Raw genomic sequence first — 19390 nt, forward strand, 5'->3', positions numbered from 1 at the left:
GGACACTATTCCTCCCACTGACACCAATGATGGGACACTATTCCTTCCACTGACACCAATGATGGGACACTATTCCCCCCACTGACACCAATGATGGGACACTATTCCCCCCACTGACACCAATGATGGGACACTATTCCTCCCACTGACACCAATGATGGGACACTATTTCTCCCTCTGACACCAATGATGGGACACTATTCCTCCCACTGATACCAATGATGGGACACTATTCCTCCCACTGATACCAATGATGGGACACTATTCCTCCCACTGACACCAATGATGGGACACTATTCCCCCCACATGCCCCCTCTGAGATCTGGAGGACAGTAAAGTGGCCCCTCTGTTTGGGTAGTGGGGGGGCCCCTGCAGTAGGACATCCATGTTATCTCCCATTGATAATTCTTGTACCTTGCATGTTAATGAACACATCCCCCCCTCCCCCATAGTGAGATGATCTCAGCTGTCAGATTGATTAATTTTCTCCGCTGCTCAGATTCCCGTCTACAAGGATGTAAGCTGATCGCCCCTGGACTTCAGGCGTCTTGCCTGAGGGGTTCGCCGTCGCTGCACAGCGTCCTTTTCCGTTACGCCGGGTGCTGTAAATCACAAGCCAACAGCTGCGCTGCGCCCCCGGGCGGCGGCTCACCTCTACGCTTCGCCTCCGCAGATGTTTTCAGGGAGGAAAGAAAGCAGAGAATAGATGATCCGCTACAAAGGAAGGACGATCCGCTACAATGGAAGGACGATCCGCTACAATGGAAGGACGATCCGTTACAATGGAAGGACAATCCGCTACAACGGAAGGAAGACGATCCGCTACAATGGAAGGACGATCCGCTACAATGGAAGGACGATCCGCTACAAAGGAAGGAAGATCCGCTACAAAGGAAGGACGATCCACTACAATGGAAGGACGATCCGCTACAATGGAAGGACGATCCGCTACAATGGAAGGACGATCCGCTACAATGGAAGGACGATCCGCTACAATGGAAGGACGATCCGCTACAATGGAAGGACGATCCGCTACAATGGAAGGACGATCCGCTACAATGGAAGGACGATCCGCTACAAAGGAAGGAAGATCCGCTACAAAGGAAGGACGATCCGCTACAATGGAAGGACGATCCGCTACAATGGAAGGACGATCCGTTACAATGGAAGGAAGATCCGCTACAACGGAAGGACGATCCGCTACAACGGAAGGACGATCCGCTACAACGGAAGGACGATCCGCTACAACGGAAGGACGATCCGCTACAACGGAAGGACGATCCGCTACAATGGAAGGACGATCCGCTACAATGGAAGGACAATCCGCTACAACGGAAGGAAGACGATCCGCTACAATGGAAGGACGATCCGCTACAATGGAAGGACGATCCGCTACAATGGAAGGACGATCCGCTACAATGGAAGGACGATCCGCTACAATGGACGGACGATCCGCTACAATGGAAGGACGATCCGCTACAACGGAAGGACGATCCGCTACAATGTATCGTCCAATGACCACAACAAGGCGGCGTATGTAGCGGAAGTTAGGGCGCAGCGGGGCGCAGCGGGGGGAGGGGGTAAATTAGGTGAAAGACACAAGTAGAAGAGACCGCCAACAATTGTACATTCCGCCGCTACATCGTTTATAAAATGTTGTCATTAATTATCCTGAGTACAATGGAGATGATTCACCAGACTGCAGAAAACACGGAGCGATGAGAGAACACGGAGAGGATGGTACCTGAGACGCCGGGGGATAACAAAGGCTGGAGGGGAGGAGGAATCCCCGTGCTCATATATTCATAACGTGTATAGGAAGCCTTAGATGATATTTAATCAAAGAAAATGTGTATTTTGCAGTTAGGAACATAGTAACAGATTTTTGCTAACTTTGTTAACAATACATTTCCTGCACCCCCAACAACCCCAAACTGTCCCCCAGAGGCCTGAGAAAAACTCAGTACAGAGCAGCATCGGGACCCCTGATGACGTCAGACGCTGACAACGAAACATGTCAGCAGGACTTCCGGGACACGTCAATTCTGGTATTTCTGCCAATGAAGAGGGTGGGGTGTAGGGGTGCAGTATCCCAGCCAATGAAGAGGAAGGGATGGGGTGTAGGGGTGCAGTATCCCAGCCAATGAAGAGGAAGGGGTGGGGTGTAGGGGGTCAGTATCCCAGCCAATGAAGAGGAAGGGGTGGGGTGTAGGGGGTGCAGTATCCCAGCCAATGAAGAGGAAGGGGTGGGGTGTAGGGGTGCAGTATACCAGCCAATGAAGAGGAAGGGGTGGGGTGTAGGGGCTCAGTATCCCAGCCAATGAAGAGAAAGGGATGGGGTGTAGGGGTGCAGTATCCCAGCCAATGAAGAGGAAGGGATGGGGTGTAGGGGGTCAGTATCCCAGCCAATGAAGAGGAAGGGATGGGGTGTAGGGGGTCAGTATCCCAGCCAATGAAGAGGAAGGGGTGGGGTGTAGGGGTGCAGTATCCCAGCCAATGAAGAGGAAGGGGTGGGGTGGGGGGTGCAGTATCCCAGCCAATGAAGAGAAAGGGATGGGGTGTAGGGGTGCAGTATCCCAGCCAATGAAGAGGAAAGGGTGGGGTGTAGGGGTGCAGTATCCCAGCCAATGAAGAGGAAAGGGTGGGGTGTATGGTGCAGTATCCCAGCCAATGAAGAGGAAGGGATGGGGTGTAGGGGGTCAGTATCCCAGCCAATGAAGAGGAAGGGATGGGGTGTAGGGGGTCAGTATCCCAGCCAATGAAGAGGAAGGGATGGGGTGTAGGGGGTCAGTATCCCAGCCAATGAAGAGGAAGGGGTGGGGTGTAGGGGGTCAGTATCCCAGCCAATGAAGAGGAAGGGATGGGGTGTAGGGGGTCAGTATCCCAGCCAATGAAGAGGAAGGGGTGGGGTGTAGGGGTGCAGTATCCCAGCCAATGAAGAGGAAGGGATGGGGTGTAGGGGGTCAGTATCCCAGCCAATGAAGAGGAAGGGATGGGGTGTAGGGGGTCAGTATCCCAGCCAATGAAGAGGAAGGGATGGGGTGTAGGGGGTCAGTATCCCAGCCAATGAAGAGGAAGGGGTGGGGTGTAGGGGGTCAGTATCCCAGCCAATGAAGAGGAAGGGATGGGGTGTAGGGGGTCAGTATCCCAGCCAATGAAGAGGAAGGGATGGGGTGTAGGGGTGCAGTATCCCAGCCAATGAAGAGGAAGGGGTGGGGTGTAGGGGTGCAGTATCCCAGCCAATGAAGAGGAAGGGGTGGGGTGGGGGGTGCAGTATCCCAGCCAATGAAGAGAAAGGGATGGGGTGTAGGGGTGCAGTATCCCAGCCAATGAAGAGGAAAGGGTGGGGTGTAGGGGTGCAGTATCCCAGCCAATGAAGAGGAAAGGGTGGGGTGTATGGTGCAGTATACCAGCCAATGAAGAGGAAGGGGTGGGGTGTAGGGGGTCAGTGGTACCAGCCAATGAAGAGGAAGGGGTGGGGTGTAGGGGTGCAGTATCCCAGCCAATGAAGCGGAAGGGGTGGGGTGGGGGGTGCAATATCCCAGACAATGAAGAGGAAGTGATGGGGTGTAGGGGTGCAGTATCCCAGCCAATGAAGAGGAAGGGATGGGGTGTAGGGGTGCAGTATCCCAGCCAATGAAGAGAAAGGGATGGGGTGTAGGGGTGCAGTATCCCAGCCAATGAAGAGGAATGGATGGAGTGTAGTATCTGAGCCAATGAAGAGGAAGGGGTGGGGTGTAGGGGGTCAGTATCCCAGACAATGAAGAGGAAGGGATGGGGTGTAGGGGTGCAGTATCCCAGACAATGAAGAGGAAGGGATGGGGTGTAGGGGTGCAGTATCCCAGACAATGAAGAGGAAGGGGTGGGGTGTAGGGGGTCAGTATCCCAGACAATGAAGAGGAAGGGGTGGGGTGTAGGGGGTCAGTATCCCAGACAATGAAGAGGAAGGGATGGGGTGTAGGGGTGCAGCATCCCAGACAATGAAGAGGAAGGGGTGGGGTGTAGGGGGTCAGTATCCCAGACAAGGAAGAGGAAGGGGTGGGGTGTAGGGGTGCAGTATCCCAGCCAATGAAGAGGAAGGGGTGGGGTGTAGGGGGGTTAGTATCCCAGACAATGAAGAGGAAGGGATGGGGTGTAGTGGTGCAGTATCCCAGACAATGAAGAGGAAGGGGTGGGGTGTAGGGGTGCAGTATCCCAGTCAATGAAGAGAAAGGGATGGGGTGTAGGGGGTCAGTATCCCAGACAATGAAGAGGAAGGGGTGGGGTGGGGGGTGCAGTATCCCAGCCAATGAAGAGGAAGGGATGGGGTGTAGGGGTGCAGTATCCCAGACAATGAAGAGGAAGGGGTGGGGTGTAGGGGTGCAGTACCCAGCCAATGAAGAGGAAGGAATGGGGTGTAGGGGTGCAGTATCCCAGCCAAGGAAGAGGAAAGGATGTGGTGTAGGGGGTCAGTATCCCAGACAATGAAGAGGAATGGATGGGGTGTAGAGGTGCAGTATCCCAGCCAATGAAGAGGAAGGGATGGGGTGTAGGGGTGCAGTATCCCAGCCAATGAAGAGGAAAGGGTGGGGTGTAGGGGTGCAGTATCCCAGCCAATGAAGAGGAAAGGGTGGGGTGTAGGGGGTCAGTATCCCAGACAATGAAGAGGAAGGGATGGGGTGTAGGGGTCAGTATCCCAGCCAATGAAGAGGAAGGGGTGGGGTGTAGGGGGTCAGTATCCCAGCCAATGAAGAGGAAGGGGTGGGGTGTAGGGGTGCAGTATCCCAGCCAATGAAGAGGAAGGGGTGGGGTGGGGGCTGCAGTATCCCAGCCAATGAAGAGAAAGGGATGGGGTGTAGGGGGTCAGTATCCCAGACAATGAAGAGGAAGGGATGGGGTGTAGGGGTCAGTATCCCAGCCAATGAAGAGGAAGGGGTGGGGTGTAGGGGGTCAGTATCCCAGACAATGAAGAGGAAGGGATGGGGTGTAGGGGTGCATTATCCCAGACAATGAAGAGGAAGGGGTGGGGTGTAGGGGGTCAGTATCCCAGCCAATGAAGAGGAAGGGATGGGGTGTAGGGGTGCAGTATCCCAGCCAATGAAGAGGAAAGGGTGGGGTGTAGGGGTGCAGTATCCCAGCCAATGAAGAGGAAAGGGTGGGGTGTAGGGGGTCAGTATCCCAGACAATGAAGAGGAAGGGATGGGGTGTAGGGGTCAGTATCCCAGCCAATGAAGAGGAAGGGGTGGGGTGTAGGGGGTCAGTATCCCAGCCAATGAAGAGGAAGGGGTGGGGTGTAGGGGTGCAGTATCCCAGCCAATGAAGAGGAAGGGGTGGGGTGGGGGCTGCAGTATCCCAGCCAATGAAGAGAAAGGGATGGGGTGTAGGGGGTCAGTATCCCAGACAATGAAGAGGAAGGGATGGGGTGTAGGGGTGCAGTATCCCAGCCAATGAAGAGAAAGGGATGGGGTGTAGGGGGTCAGTATCCCAGCCAATGAAGAGAAAGGGATGGGGTGTAGGTGGTCAGTATACCAGCCAATGAAGAGGAAGGGATGGGGTGTAGAGGTGCAGTATCCCAGCCAATGAAGAGGAAGTGATGGGGTGTAGGGGTGCAGTATCCCAGCCAATGAAGAGGAAGGGATGGGGTGTAGGGTGCAGTATCCCAGACAATGAAGAGGAAGGGATGGGGTGTAGGGTGCAGTATCCCAGCCAATGAAGAGGAAGTGGTGGGGTGTAGGGGGTGCAGTTTCCCAGCCAATGAAGAGGAATGGATGGGATGTGTGGGGGGGAAGCCCCCTAATCATTAAAGGAGAAGGGGCACCCTGTTGAGGTTCAGCCCCCAGATATTGTAAAAAAAAACATTTAAATAAGACAAACTTTATTAACAAAGGACGTTTGTGTTGACAAAACTGTCCAGACTTGAATCTCACACAGAAGACTGTCCCTGGAATTCCAAGACAATTGGCTGCCATTCCATACAGCGACCCAGCACAGCAGATGACCATGACAGGAGGGGAGCCAATCCGATCCGCCACCGCCGCTGGAATCCGCTTCCCACCAATCGGCGCCCCGCAATGGATTAGATGGGATCAGCGTCTTCACCTCGCGCTCCATCATGCATATTCAGCCCAAATAATAACAGCGGCGCGTCTACAAAGACAAACAAGTGGAAGTATGAAGGACGGGATAACTTTGGGAATTGTATTCACCGGCGGACTGCGCGCCAAGCCGGGGATTTTTATTGGACGGGAGTAATTAGGGAGATGGCAGAATTATACCGGCAGCTGTTGAAGCTCCAGAATTCTCTCTGGAAAGTGTGAGCCTGAGATAAGTTCTAGGAAAGCAATACGGCTAATGTGTGAGATTTCATTACACGTTCCCTCCGTTATCCAATATGTACACAATGTATCTACGTGCGCATGCATAGATGATGGCGGCATTGCAGCATGATACCACGCAGACAGCATAGCCGTGTATATCGGGCAGGGGGTCAGGACTATGTCATGTACAACATATTGTATAGAGTGCAGGGGTCAGGACTATGTTATGTACAACATATTGTATAGAGTGCAGGGGTCAGGCCTATGTAATGTACAACATAGTGTATAGAGTGCAGGGGTCAGGACTATGTTATGTACAACATATTGTATAGAGTGCAGGGGTCAGGACTATGTAATGTACAACATATTGTATAGAGTGCAGGGGTCAGGACTATGTTATGTACAACATATTGTATAGAGTGCAGGGGTCAGGCCTATGTTATGTACAACATATTGTATAGAGTGCAGGGGTCAGGCCTATGTAATGTACAACATATTGTATAGAGTGCAGGGGTCAGGACTATGTTATGTACAACATATTGTATAGAGTGCAGGGGTCAGGCCTATGTAATGTACAACATATTGTATAGAGTGCAGGGGTCAGGACTATGTTATGTACAACATATTGTATAGAGTGCAGGGGTCAGGACTATGTTATGTACAACATATTGTATAGAGTGCAGGGGTCAGGCCTATGTAATGTACAACATATTGTATAGAGTGCAGGGGTCAGGACTATGTTATGTACAACATATTGTATATAGTGCAGTGCCAGGACCAGTGGCAGCTGGTATTTTTTTGTGTGTGTGTGTGGGGGGGGGGGCAGGCAAACAACCACCCCCCACAGCACCCCCCCCCGCTGTCTGCTGGACCACCGGCACCTACCCCATCGCTGGCAGGGGTTGGTGGGCACATTGGGGATCGGCAGGCACACAGTGGAGAGGATCGGTATGCACATGGGGCAGGGGATCAGGCTGCGGCGGGCATCTAGGAGTGCCACCTGTATCCCCTTTACTTCTGAGATCACGGTGGTTTCCGCCGTACGTCTCCTCCTCTCCTCCTAGACGGTTCAATGTTATAAAATTTGATGAGGTACAGAGGCTGCATTTGATGGCACAGTGGCTGTGTTTGATGGGCACAGAGGCTGCATTTGATGGGCACAGTGGCTGTGTTTGATGGGCACAGTGGCTGTGTTTGATGGGCACAGTGGCTGCGTTTGATGGGCACAGTGGCTGCATTTGATGGGCACAGTGGCTGCGTTTGATGGGCACAGTGGCTGTGTTTGATGGGCACTGTTCTAAGGGGTTCTAAGGATTTTTTTTATCACTTCTAAGTTTGTATTTTTTTTTTTTAAATCTTTAATAAAAAAAAAAATATGAAAAAAAAATACTGATTGTTACATCCAAGGAAAATGTGCCAGAAAAGGCCTGTGGGGGTAAACTGGGTACGAGCTATAAAAAAAAGTATCCTTTTGGATTGGATTAGTTTATATTATTGGATTTATATTTTCACAATATTTGTTACTTTGTTTTGCTTTTGTAATTGCTACATTTTCACAGGATAATCAAAACGATCTGCTACTTGTTGTTTGTTACAAATATATATATATATATATAAACAGGCAAATATGTTGTGAAAGTTACTTTTTCATTGCTAATAAACACTCTTTACAGTAAAACCTTGGTTTGAGAGTAACTTGGTTTGAGAGTAACTTGGTTTGAGAGCGTTTTGCAAGACAAGCAAAATGTTTTAATACATTTTGACTTGATATACAAGTAGCGTCATGTCACAACTGAGAATAAAAGAGAAGAGAGGAGCCTCTAAGTGTAGTAATATGGTTACATTTAATGAAGGGACAACATTTAGCAACTTATTGCTACACTTAGAGGCGCCTCTCTTCTCTTTTACACTCTGGAGCTCCTGATGGATTTTGCTTCTAATCCCCTTGTGGAGGCTTCCATCTGTGGATGGACATTTTATGGTCACACAACCAATCACATCGCTCTAATCTTTTTTATATGGACTATAAACTGAAGAAATTATGAATAAATGGTCGTGGAACGAATCATTTGAGTTTCCATTATTTCTTATGGGGAAATTTACTTTGATATACAAGTGCTTTGGATTACAAGCATGTTTCTGGAACGAATTATGCTCGCAATCCGAGGTTTTACTGTATTTAATTGGGTAGGTGGGGCTTTGCAAGAGTGGGTGGGATTAAGTAGTAGATAAGGACTGGGCATTGGTTGGGCAAAAATACTCCCCGAGCTCCAAGCACACAGCGCGTAGAATGAACTCAACCATTTCCGATGATTATTAGCGACCAGCGAGCCCCCGACCCGCCTCTGACGAAGATCGGGAAGATATAGCGGCATTAATCTCATCTGCATCACGCTGTGTAAATCCTCATATATCTACATTCAAATATTTCTCCGATGTCAGGGCGCGGGTTCCAATTAAGCCTGCTGGGGTCAGGGAAGGTGGCGTGTAATAAAATGGATATTAAACTCGGATATCTATGTTAAGCAGGGCCTCAACCTCCATAAAATTGATTGAAACGACTCGCGTAAAACGGTTTTGTAAGAATTTGCTGTGGCGACTCATTAAATCACCGAGGTTGTTACGTGGTTGTATGTCATGACATAATGGGGAGCTCTCCATGTATATATTAAACACAGCATGGATATATAGCTGGAAGATTATGTTATGGGATGTTTAACCACTTTAGGTCCTGCAGGTTTATTATTAGACGTTGGTGTGGATTTGCCTGAATTGGGATTGGAGCAGATAACCGAATATCAACAAAATGTGTCCGATCTGCCAGGTGGGGGTTCGGTCCTCATTTGCTCTAAAAGGGTCAGCCCAACCACCAGTGACATGGTTATAGGCATGGGCGTCTGCAGGTAGGGGCAAGTGCCCCCCCCCCGGAATCAGGATCGGATCGGCACATTCAGCGCAGTGGCGTCACTATGGGGGGGGGTGAGGGCAACCAGTGGGGTGACACCATTAAGGTGCTGTCAAGCCCCCCCATCAGTGCAGTGTGACTGCAGGCTCTTTTCCCTGCTCAGTCCAGCAGAGAACTCGGCAGCGCTGTGACAGGAGAAAGGCGAGCTGTGGGCTGTCAGAGGTTTCTTTCGCTCGCCCCCTTTCTCCTGTCAGGAAGAAGAGACAGTGGCTCTCACCAGGTTCCCCAGACAGCGTTCTGCCTGCTCCCTTCCTTCTCTATTGGCCATAACTGTGGGCCAATCAAATGAGACTAGGAGAGCATCATGGGACATGTAGTCCTGAAGATTGGTGGACCCATTTTCGTCAGGAAGGAGGCTACAGCTTGATCAAAAGAGAGATTGAGAGACTGCATTCTGGAAAAAAGCTGAGGGATTGAGTGCTACATGACAAAGAAAGAGGAGTGTGCTGGGCAGAAGCCAGAGAGAGCCACACTGCCCAGCGCCACCAGAGAGAGAGCCACGCTGCCCAGCGCCACCAGAGAGAGACACACGCTGCCCAGCACCACCAGAGAGAGAGCGCTACGCTGCCCAGCAGCACCAGAGAGAGAGACACGCTGCCCAGCGCCACCAGAGAGAGAGACACGCTGCCCATCGCCACCAGAGAGAGAGAGACACGCTGCCCAGTGCCACCATAGAGACACGCTGCCCAGCACCACTAGGCACCACTAGAGGGAGAGTGCCACGCTGCCCATCACCACCAGAGAGCGATACACGCTGCCCAGCGCCACTAGAGAGAGAGCCACGCTGCCCAGAGCCACCAGAGAGAGAGAAAGAGACATGCTGCCCAGCGCCACCAGAGAGAGAGAAAGAGACACGCTGCCCAGCGCCACCAGAGAGAGAGACACGCTGCCCGGCGCCACCAGAGAGAGAGAGACACGCTGCCCAGCACCACCAGAGAGACACACTGCCCAGCGCCACTAGAGAGAGAGAGACACGCTGCCCAGTGCCACCATAGAGACACGCTGCCCAGCACCACTAGGCACCACTAGAGAGAGAGAGCCACGCTGCCCAACGCCACCAGAGAGAGAGAGACACGCTGCCCAGCACCACCATAGAGACACGCTGCCCAGCACCACTAGGCACCACTAGAGAGAGAGAGCCACGCTGCCCAACGCCACCAGAGAGAGAGAGACATGCTGCCCAGAGCCACCAGAGGGAGAGTGCCACGCTGCCCATCACCACCAGAGAGAGATACACGCTGCCCAGCGCCACTAGAGAGAGAGCCACGCTGCCCAGAGCCACCAGAGAGAGAGAAAGAGACATGCTGCCCAGCACCACCAGAGAGAGAAAGAGACACGCTGCCCAGCGCCACCAGAAAGAGAGACACGCTGCCCGGCGCCACCAGAGAGAGAGAGCCACGCTGCCCATCGCCACCAGAGAGAGAGAGACACGCTGCCCAGCACCACCAGAGAGAGAGAGACATGCTGCCCATCACCACCAGAGAGAGATACACGCTGCCCAGCGCCACTAGAGAGAGAGAGCCACGCTGCCTAGAGCCACCAGAGAGAGAGAAAGAGACATGCTGTCCAGCGCCACCAGAGAGAGAAAGAGACACGCTGCCCAGTGCAACCAGAGAGCGCCATGCTGCTCAGTGTCACCAAAGAGAGCCACACTGCCCAGCACCACCAGAGAGAGAAACTCTCATGCCTTGTACACACAAGCGTTTTTCCCGGCAGTAAAATGTCCGCCGGGAAAACCGAGGGGAAAGCCCAACCACCAGTGACATGGTTATAGGCATGGGCGTCTGCGGGTAGGGGCAAGTGCCCCCCTGGAATCGGGATCGGCACATTCAGCGCAGTGGCGTCACTATGGGGGGGTGAGGGCAACCAGTGGGGTGAAACCATTAAGGTGCTGTCAAGCCCCCCCATCAGTGCAGTGTGACTGCAGGCTCTTTTCCCTGCTCAGTCCAGCAGAGAACTCGGCAGCGCTGTGACAGGAGAAAGGCGAGCTGTGGGCTGTCAGAGGTTTCTTTCGCTCGCCCCCCTTCTCCTGTCAGGAAGAAGAGACAGTGGCTCTCACCAGGTTCCCCAGACAGCTTTCTGCCCGCTCCGTTCCTTCTCTATTGGCCATAACTGTGGGCCAATCAAATGAGACTAGGAGAGCATCATGGGACATGTAGTCCTGAAGATTGGTGGACCCATTTTCGTCAGGAAGGAGGCTACAGCTCGATCAAAAGAGAGATTGAGAGACTGCATTCTGGAAAAAAGCTGAGGGATTGAGTGCTACAGGACAAAGAAAGAGGAGTGTGCTGGGCGGAAGCCAGAGAGAGCCACGCTGCCCAGCGCCACCAGAGAGAGACACACGCTGCCCAGCACCACCAGAGAGAGAGCGCTACGCTGCCCAGCAGCACCAGAGAGAGAGACACGCTGCCCAGCGCCACCAGAGAGAGAGACACGCTGCCCATCGCCACCAGAGAGAGAGAGACACGCTGCCCAGTGCCACCAGAGAGAGACACGCTGCCCAGCACCACCATAGAGACATGCTGCCCAGCACCACTAGGCACCACTAGAGAGAGAGAGCCACGCTGCCCAGCGCCACCAGAGAGAGAGAGACATGCTGCCCAGATCCACCAGAGGGAGAGTGCCACGCTGCCCATCACCACCAGAGAGAGATACACGCTGCCCACCGCCACTAGAGAGAGAGCCACGCTGCCCAGAGCCACCAGAGAGAGAGAAAGAGACATGCTGCCCAGCACCACCAGAGAGAGAGAAAGAGACACGCTGCCCAGCGCCACCAGAGAGAGAGACACGCTGCCCGGCGCCACCAGAGAGAGAGAAACACGCTGCCCAGCACCACCAGAGAGACACGCTGCCCAGCGCCACTAGAGAGAGAGAGCCACGCTGCCCATCGCCACCAGAGAGAGACACGCTGCCCAGCACCACCAGAGAGAGAGAGACATGCTGCCCATCACCACCAGAGAGAGATACACGCTGCCCAGCGCCACTAGAGAGAGAGAGCCACGCTGCCTAGAGCCATCAGAGAGAGAGAAAGAGACATGCTGCCCAGCGCCACCAGAGAGAGAAAGAGACACGCTGCCCAGTGCAACCAGAAAGCGCCATGCTGCTCAGTGTCACCAAAGAGAGCCACACTGCCCAGCACCACCAGAGAGAGAAACTCTCATGCCTTGTACACACAAGCGTTTTTCCCGGCAGTAAAATGTCCGCCGGGAAAACCGAGGGGAAAGCCCAACCACCAGTGACATGGTTATAGGCATGGGCGTCTGCGGGTAGGGGCAAGTGCCCCCCCCCTGGAATCGGGATCGGCACATTCAGCGCAGTGGCGTCACTATGGGGGGGTGAGGGCAACCAGTGGGGTGAAACCATTAAGGTGCTGTCAAGCCCCCCCATCAGTGCAGTGTGACTGCGGGCTCTTTTCCCTGCTCAGTCCAGCAGAGAACTCGGCAGCGCTGTGACAGGAGAAAGGCGAGCTGTGGGCTGTCAGAGGTTTCTTTCGCTCGCCCCCCTTCTCCTGTCAGGAAGAAGAGACGGCGGCTCTCACCAAGTTCCCCGGACAGCTTTCTGCCCGCTCCGTTCCTTCTCTATTGGCCATAACTGAGGGCCAATCAAATGAGACTAGGAGAGGAGAGCATCATGGGACATGTAGTCCTGAAGATTGGCGGACCCATTTTTGACAGGAAGGAGGCTACAGCTCAATCAAAAGAGAGATTGAGAGACTGCATCCTGGAAAAAAGCTGAGGGATTGAGTGCTACAGGACAAAGAAAGAGGAGTGTGCTGGGCGGAAGCCAGAGAGAGAGCCACGCTGCCCAACGCCACCAGAGAGAGAGAGAGAGCCACGCTGCCCAGCATCACCAGAGAGAGCCACGCCGTCCATCACCACCAGAGAGCGCTACGCTGCCAAGCACCACCAGAGAGAGAGCGATACGCTGCCCAGCGCCACCAGAGAGAGAGAGACACGCTGCCCAGCGCCACCAGCGAGAGAGAGACACGCTGCCCAGCGCCACCAGAGAGAGGCAAGCTGCCCAGCGCCACCAGAGAGAGAGACACGCTACCCAGCGCCACCAGAGAGAGACACGCTGCCCAGCACCACCAGAGAGAGAGAGACACGCTGCCCAGTGCCACCAGAGAGAGACACGCTGCCCAGCGTCACCAGAGAGAGGCACGCTGCCCAGCACCACTAGAGAGAGGGAGAGACACGCTGCCCAGAGCCACCAGAGGGAGAGCGCCACGCTGCCCATCACCACCAGAGAGAGATACACGCTGCCCAGTGCCACTAGAGAGAGAGCCACGCTGCCCAGAGCCACCAAAGAGAGAGAAAGAGACATGCTGCCCAGAGCCACCAGAGATAGAGAAAGAGACACGCTGCCCAGCGCCACCAGAGAGAGAGAAAGAGACACGCTGCCCAGTGCAACCAGAGAGCGCCATGCTGCTCAGTGTCACCAAAGAGAGCCACACTGCCCAGCGCCACCAGAGAGAGATACACGCTGCCCAGTGCCACTAGAGAGAGAGCCACGCTGCCCAGAGCCACCAAAGAGAGAGAAAGAGACATGCTGCCCAGAGCCACCAGAGATAGAGAAAGAGACACGCTGCCCAGCGCCACCAGAGAGAGAGAAAGAGACACGCTGCCCAGTGCAACGAGAGAGCGCCATGCTGCTCAGTGTCACCAAAGAGAGCCACACTGCCCAGCGCCACCAGAGAGAGAGAGAGAAAGACTGATGCCTTGTACACACAAGCGGTTTTCACGGCAGTAAAATGTCCGCCGGGAAAACCGAGAACCTTCCCCATACACACGACCGGGTTTCCCGACAGGAAAACTGCCAGGAGAGCTTTGGTCGGGAATCCCGGCCGTGTGTACGCTCCATCGCAGGAAAACTGCTGGGTTAAAAATCGGCGGGAATCCCGGCGGGAAAAAAGAGCTAGTTATCTTTTTTTTCCGGAAGTTTTCCTGTCGGGAAAACTGCGATGGATCATACACACGGACGGTTTTCCCAGCCAAAAGCTCTTACGGCAGTTTGTACGAGGCTTGAGCCACTGCCAGGGTACAGACACGCTACACTACTTACCAGAATCTCCCCCGGGGAAACCCAGAGTGAGCGATCGTCCTGCCGGAGGGATCACTGCTGTCATTTCTCTGGGTCCGGCACATTAGTGACCCTAAAATGATGCCCCCCCCCCTGAAAAAAGTTCTGCGGATGCCCATGGTTATGTGAGTGAGTGAATAACTTGTATAGCGCTACAAATGCCAACTGAATCGCCTCAAGGCGCTTGGCATCCATTTTCCTTCTATTTGTCCTTCAGAATAGGGGGGTCTTGAGTTTTTTTCTGAAGGCCTGGTGATCCATTTCCATTCGGATGTTAGTCGGTAACGCGTTCCACAGTCGAGGTCCTTGGACTGCAAATCTTCGTTCTCCTTTGGTCTTGTAACGAACTTCGGGGATTTGGAGTAGTTTTTGGTTAGTTGATCGAAGAACGCGATTGGGGTTTTGGTATTTTATTTTCTCAACCAAATATTCGGGGGGGGGGGGGGTTCCGTGTACATATTTGTGCGTCAGGCATAGGGCCTTAAATGTGACTCTGTCCTTTACGGACAACCAATGGAGGGATCTCAGGGACGGAGTGATTGATTCCCAGGGTTTTTTCCCTGTTACCAGTCGTGCCGCCGGGTTCCGGACAACTTGAAGATGGGCAATCTGGTATTTAGGGAGTCCGAGGTAAAGGGAATACAATATACAGCCCTCAAAATTTCCACTCGCCTACTAGCATTTGGCGAGTGGATTTAAGCTGGGGGCGAGTGATGACAGGGCTACATGACCAATCTCCCTCCAATCTGTGCCTACACTAAGGCCCTGTACACACGAGAGGATCGATCCGCTGAAATTGATCCGCGGACCGGTTTCAGCGGATAGATCCCCTGGTGTGTACAATCCAGCGGATATTTTTCCGCTGATTTTTTCCCCCGGGGATGGATTTCCAGCGGATCAAGATTTCTTAGCATGCTAAGAAATCTATCCGCTGGAATCCTGTCTGTACAGACTCAGCGGATCAATCCGTCCGATTCCATCCCTCGCATGCGTCGTAATGATTCGACGCATGCGTGGAATTCCTTATATGACAGCGTCGCGCACGTCGCCGCGTCATCATCGCGGTGACGGCGCGACACGTCACCGCGGAGGGAATTCCGTGGGGATTTTGATCTCATGGTTAGTACAACCATGAGATCAAAATCCGCCAGAGGATTTATCCGCCGAAACGGACATCCGGACCGTTTCCGCGGATAAATCCTCTCGTGTGTACTAGGCCTTAGAGTCCCAATGAGATTGGCGGCCGAAGAGGAAAGGTGCATGCTCGGGAAAAGTAGTCTGGTGAGCCCAGGCAGAGCAGTACACAGCAGTACACAGGTGCTCTCCTTACAATTCTCATTAAGCCATGGGACCTAACAGTATGACCTCTCTGAGCCTGCCCCCCTCCCCCGACCAATGTAGCTGGAGAGCAGAAAGTAATGAGTGAGGTGGAGGATTGCAAAAATTACCACTCCGGTGCAGCGCTCACTGAAAGTTGCCCTGACATGAGAGTGGCAGCCTTCTAGTTTGTGCAGTTTTCTTCTCCTTGTGCTCTATGTAAGTTTAGCCTGAGCACTGTGAGCAGACTGGTCTCAATGTGTGCTGTGCGCTGTCAGTGTGCGCTGTGCTATGGTCTCAATGTGTGCTGTGCGCTGTCAGTGTGCGCTGTGCTATGGTGTCAATGTGTGCTGTGCGCTGTGCTATGGTGTCAATGTGTGCTGTGCGCTGTCAGTGTGCGCTGTGCTATGGTGTCAATGTGTGCTGTGCGCTGTCAGTGTGCGCTGTGCTAGGGTGTCAATGGCTGTGCAGTTGTGTGGATCTCAGCGCTGGATTGTACTCCCTCCCGCTGTGCTGCAGCTCCTCTCCTTTCTGCCAGCCTGAATAAAAGGGGGAAGTGGGGACATGCAAGCGTGGAGCCGCACACACAGGCTCCTGATAAGATGAATGGGAGAGAGAGAGAGAGAGAGAGAGAGAGAGGATGGATGGGAGTTGCAGAGGAGACAGCAAGAGAATGGGGAAGAGACCCAGTTCTAGTGCCCTGTCCCTCTGGTCTGCCTCCAGTGCCCTGTCCCTCTGGTCTGCCCCAGTGCCCTGTCCCTCTGGTCTGCCCCCAGTGCCCTGTCCCTCTGGTCTGCCTCCAGTGCCCTGTCCCTCTGGTCTGCCCCCAGTGCCCTGTCCCTCTGGTCTTCCCCCAGTGCCCTGTCCCTCTGGTCTGCCTCCAGTGCCCTGTCCCTCTGGTCTGCCTCCAGTGCCCTGTCCCTCTGGTCTGCCTCCAGTGCCCTGTCCCTCTGGTCTGCCTCCAGTGCCCTGTCCCTCTGGTCTGCCTCCAGTGCCCTGTCCCTCTGGTCTGCCTCCAGTGCCCTGTCCCTCTGGTCTGCCCCCAGTGCCCTGTCCCTCTGGTCTGCCCCCAGTGCCCTGTCCCTCTGGTCTGCCTCCAGTGCCCTGTCCCTCTGGTCTGCCTCCAGTGCCCTGTCCCTCTGGTCTGCCCCCAGTGCCCTGTCCCTCTGGTCTGCCTCCAGTGCCCTGTCCCTCTGGTCTGCCTCCAGTGCCCTGTCCCTCTGGTCTGCCTCCAGTGCCCTGTCCCTCTGGTCTGCCCCCAGTGCCCTGTCCCATTTTGTTAAAGTTGTTGTTGGTAATATTTAATTTTGTAACTTGATTCTGCATAAAACATTGTCATTCCATGAGATAATCTACGAGGGCGTGTTTACGGGTGCAATTAGACGCAGGGCAGTGTATGAATTAGGTGGGGCAACCGGTGGCGAGTAACTCTTGAGACCTGGCTAGTAGCTCAGGACTTGAAATTTTGAGCCCTGCAATATATATATAAATGTAAAGTCCCACCTTCCTTCACTCGGTCTCTGTTGGCCATGATGGATTTACAAGTCTGATTTGCATTAGAAAAACTCCACATTTTCTACGCCCGCCTCGCGGCTGTAATCCGTACAACGCTCCACAATTTACACCAAACGGGCAGAAGTCCGGCTGGAATTTGCCATCTATTTTTATACAAATGATGAATGTCATATACAGGAATGAGACCGAAGACTCCCCCAACAGTACTTCATAAGCGGCATTCACCTATAGGCTGCACCCCGACCGCGACACCTGCCGCCTCCTTGAGCGTCTACGGAGCGCATCAAAGATTAATGGATTTGGGGAACGGATGAAGTTTCCTGGAGACAGTGAAATATCTGAGAGGGCATTATTTCCCCAGCTTACAGCCCATCAACACCTGAACATGGGCCGTATCAAAGCTGGTGAAGCCACCTGCAATCCCCTGGAGGACTGGTGACAAATTGATGGAGATAATAGCTGTTATAGTGATACATAACCCAGAGGTGACCCTTTGCTACAAAAGATTTGTCATAAAACTCATAATTTCGCCTCGTTGTTTATATTGCTCCGTGGTGCCCGTGGAGGATCCATGAGATGGATTTGGTGGTACGAGGAGACCCAGAGGACCGTCGTTCTCCTCTGTAACCCCGCTCTTCTGGATTCATGAGGAATACAGACGGGGGAGGGGGGGGGGGACACTTAAAATCCTAAAACTATGGGGAGATATTTTGACCATATCTGGAAAATCCAGTAACGGCATTCTCTACTGGAAGGGAGCAAATCCTTGAAATGAAAATGTAAATATTAAGGTGAAACCATTTATAATGTGGCCCCCAAATCCACAGAACTATCCAGGGGCCCGGTCACATTATTTCCACTGGTCACCGCTCTCTAGTGAAGGGATAGGCTGCATTCTCAGTGATGTCACCGCTCTCTAGTGATTGGATAGGCTGCATTCTCAGTGATGTCACCGCTCTCTAGTGATTGGATAGGCTGCATTCTCAGTGATGTCACCGCTCTCTAGTGAATGGATAGGCTGCATTCTCTGTGATGTCACCGCTCTCTAGTGATTGGATAGGCTGCATTCTCAGTGATGTCACCGCTCTCTAGTGAATGGATAGGCTGCATTCTCAGTGATGTCACCGTTCTCTAGTGAGGGGATAGGCTGCATTCTCAGTGATGTCACCGTTCTCTAGTGATAGGATAGGCTGCATTCTCAGTGATGTCACCGCTCTCTAGTGAATGGATAGGCTGCATTCTCAGTGATGTCACCGCTCTCTAGTAAATGGACAGGCTGCATTCTCAGTGATGTCACCGCTCTCTAGTGATTGGATAGGCTGCATTCTCAGTGATGTCACCGCTCTCTAGTGATTGGATAGGCTGCATTCTCAGTGATGTCACCGCTCTCTAGTGAATGGATAGGCTGCGTTCTCAGTGATGTCACCGCTCTCTAGTGATTGGATAGGCTGCATTCTCAGTGATGTCACCGCTCTCTAGTGATTGGATAGGCTGCATTCTCAGTGATGTCACCGCTCTCTAGTGAATGGATAGGCTGCATTCTCAGTGATGTCACCGCTCTCTAGTAAATGGACAGGCTGCATTCTCAGTGATGTCACCGCTCTCTAGTGATTGGATAGGCTGCATTCTCAGTGATGTCACCGCTTTCTAGTGAATGGACAGGCTGCATTCTCAGTGATGTCACCGCTCTCTAGTGAATGGATAGGCTGCATTCTCAGTGATGTCACCGCTTTCTAGTGAATGGATAGGCTGCATTCTCAGTGATGTCACCGCTCTCTAGTGATTGGATAGGCTGCATTCTCAGTGATGTCACCGCTTTCTAGTGAATGGATAGGCTGCATTCTCAGTGATGTCACCGCACTCTAGTGATTGGATAGGCTGCATTCTCTGTGATGTCATCGCTCTCTAGTGATTGGATAGGCTGCATTCTCAGTGATGTCACCGCTCTCTAGTGATTGGATAGGCTGCATTCTCAGTGATGTCACCGTTCTCTAGTGATTGGATAGGCTGCATTCTCAGTGATGTCACCGCTCTCTAGTGATTGGATAGGCTGCATTCTCAGTGATGTCACCGCTCTCTAGTGATTGGATAGGCTGCATTCTCAGTGATGTCACCGCTCTCTAGTGATTGGATAGGCTGCATTCTCAGTGATGTCACCGCTCTCTAGTGATTGGATAGGCTGCATTCTCAGTGATGTCACCGCTCTCTAGTGATTGGA

Source organism: Rana temporaria, chromosome 5 (genome assembly GCF_905171775.1).
Source record: "Rana temporaria chromosome 5, aRanTem1.1, whole genome shotgun sequence".
NCBI classification, from domain to species: domain Eukaryota; kingdom Metazoa; phylum Chordata; class Amphibia; order Anura; family Ranidae; genus Rana; species Rana temporaria.